The following is a 3021-nucleotide window of genomic DNA, read 5'->3' as shown; positions in this document are numbered from 1 at the left end:
CTCACTGAACTACCCACCCTTGGTAACAACCCAGCCGAGATTGTCCACAGACAGTTTAAAGAAAGGACTTTCGAATGTGACCACCAGTTAACATGTGACTGGTGCCCTTCCTCCCAGCTGCTCTGCTTTCAGCATCTGTGTCAAAGCCCGGCCCCCTCCAGGAACCTGCTGAACCCTCTGGTCTTAGTTGGTCTAGGCTACCAGGCGGCCACTTTGGAAAGAAGACTCCAGTAAGGCGGAGTGGTGCGGCTCTGATAAGGTCTGCTGCGCCCACGCTCAGGTGCTTGAAGTCCACACGTGCATCTGTTTGGCAACCTGCTGCACATATCCGATGTCCAGTCTCTGGTTGGGGTCGGGGTAGATGCACATACTGACCAGTTCTCGTAACTTCTCAGAGTAAAGTTCTCCAGGGAGAGCTGGGTAGTCACATTGCTCGATCTTCTGGCAGAGGGAGAAGAGGTTCATTTTATCTCCATAGAAGGGGCTCTGGAGACCTGCCATCTCATACAGCAAACAGCCCAGAAACCAGATGTCAGACTTGAAGTTGTAGCCGTTCTCATGAATCCTCTCTGGTGACATGTAGTAAGGTGTCCCCGCTAGGGAGTGGGCTGCGGTGGTCTCAGAACTAAAGAAGCGACCCAGGCCAAGGTCACCAAGCTTCACGACCCCTGTGGCTGTGATGAGCATGTTGGCAGGCTTGATGTCTCGGTGCATCACCCAGCAAGAGTGCATGTGTTCCACAGCTGTGCAAAGTGCTTCCACACCATCCTCTCCGGGATGAGCCGCTTCTGCTTCCTAAACTACTTGATCATCTGTGAGAGGTCACCCGCATCAGCCAGCTCCAGTACAATGTTCAATTCGTTGTCCTCAATAAACCAGTCCAAAAACTTGATGATGTTGGGATGGTTCAGTTGCTTCAGGAGGCCGATCTCCTTGACGCAGTCTTCCCTGGCTTTGGCATCCATCATCTCAAATATGCACCTTCTTTAGAGCCATGGTCTTCCTATCCAGCAGGCAGGTGGCCTTGTACACCTCGCTGAACTGTCCTCGGCCTATCTTCTTCTCTATCTGGAAGTTGGCCAATGAGCCACGAAAAGACAAGGTGTTTGGGTGTCTCTGGGTCAGGGGTGTGTGCCGGCCCTGGGGTGTGGCAGAGGTTGTTCGGGCTCCCTCCATGGGGCATGTGGCTGGGCTGGCCAGCCATCCTGCATGCCAGCCTCACAAGGGCACTGGCGGCTGGCCAGAGCGGAGGGTCCCACACATCGCTGCCACCTGCTCTGCCTATGTCTCTGCTTCTCTCTCTCTCTCCATGGCTCTCATGAATAAATAAATAAATAAATCTTTAAAAAAAAAAAAAAAGAATATTCATGTAGACTCTGGGATGAAGCTCAACCAGGTGCTAGTTATAAAATGCAAAAGCTGAAACCACTGATTTTTTTTTTCCAGCTCCAAAACCTTTTTTCAGAGTGTCACACTTCATAAAATTTGCTCCCCTTCTTGGTTATCTTTTCAAACCTTATCCATCCTTAAAGGCCTAGAAGGAGTCTATCTGATCGATAAGGCTCTGCATGAATAGTCCAAAGTTTGTATTTCCTGAGTCACCGTAGAATTTGATCATAGCAATGCTAATCAGAACAACAAATATTTATCGACTTGTATGTTTGTGTACCAATTAAAAGGTATAGAGGAAACATAGAAAGGTAAAACATAGGCACCGTTTTCAAAGAAACTATAATTAACATAAAAATAAGCACATACGACTTAAGGGAATATGTTAGATGCAAAGATTACTTAATCATTTTAAGGTTACTTATTGTTAATTATTAAATGAATGATTAAATCATCCAGAATTTTTTAATATTTTTTTTTACCCTTGAACTATTTTACTTTCACAAATAAAATAACTTACCAAATTCAGATCCAATAAAGTTAGAAATGATATGGTTGACATGAGGATAGGAAACCTAGGTCTTCTCTGTAGGTAGATCCCAAAACACATCCTTATAAATTTAATACTCTAAAGAAAATGATTTTGAAACTACAAGGCAACAGGGTTTGACACTGAATGCATAAAAGAAACATAAGCTGGATATTAAGTCTTCCTAGAAGCAGTGAAACTGAATTCAGATTTAAAAATGATGCGTGGATGTTGCGTAGATTAAGATAACCCGATAGAAGCCTCACAGGTTAATGGAAAGAGCATGAGGAAGGCATTGAGGGGCCATTGCAGGGAGATTTGGAAACAGAAACAATTATAATGAGAGAAATACTTTGTGAAATGTATTATCTTTCTTTTTCTATTTTAATGCATGAGGCTTTGTCTTTAGTCATTTGGGATTACTTCTCTGTTTTGAGTGGTTGAGTGAGGATGGAGGGACACAGAAGTGGAAAATTAAAACTTCTAGGGCAGAAACACAGGAAGAGTATTTCAGGGCTTTAATATCAAAAGATTAATTTTGAAATGAAGTAATAGTCTTGAAAGCTAAACTTCGAGAAGATAAAATAATTAAGTAGCCTTAATAATCATTAACATATAAAATGCATACTTCTAGAGTTTGGGGGCCTGGTGTATGTATGTGTGTGTATGTGTATCTCCCTTTCTTAGGCTGTGGCTTTTCTCCATGCTATGTGGTTGGGGGGTGGAAAATGGTTTGCCTGCTAGGTAGAAAAAGAACATTAAATGTCCAGATGAGTTTTGGTAGACCAAAATTGATCAGAGGTGATAATTATTCCTCTGAGTATAACATGGGACAAGCTCAGGGCACAGAATGAGCATGATGGGACAAAAGCTGCCAAGTAAATAACTTGACAACGGAGCTCCGGCATCCCTGGCATCTGAGTACAGTGTTCAGAAACCCAGAAGATCCTGGACACTGTGATAGTACATGGAGGGTTCTGTAGAGGTTGTCACTGTGTAGGGACTCTCAGATTGATGGCTATGACTAGGACACAGACTCAAGAGCTGTGTGCCAGCAAAACATTTGCAAAAGACCTGACAGGACCAGCTTAATTTAAGAGGGA

At 43.7% G+C, this 3021-nt stretch overlaps 1 pseudogene; it reads right to left on the bottom strand.

Annotated features, from left to right (window-relative positions):
- Positions 1–276: 276 nt before the first annotated feature.
- On the bottom strand, positions 277–1222 carry LOC100687147 (annotated as a pseudogene).
- Positions 1223–3021: the final 1799 nt, after the last annotated feature.

The sequence above is a fragment of the Canis lupus genome, chromosome 8 (assembly GCF_011100685.1).
Source record: "Canis lupus familiaris isolate Mischka breed German Shepherd chromosome 8, alternate assembly UU_Cfam_GSD_1.0, whole genome shotgun sequence".
In the NCBI taxonomy this organism is placed as follows: domain Eukaryota; kingdom Metazoa; phylum Chordata; class Mammalia; order Carnivora; family Canidae; genus Canis; species Canis lupus.
Note: the sequence above shows the minus strand (reverse complement) of the source record. Positions and strands in the feature narration are given on the sequence as shown.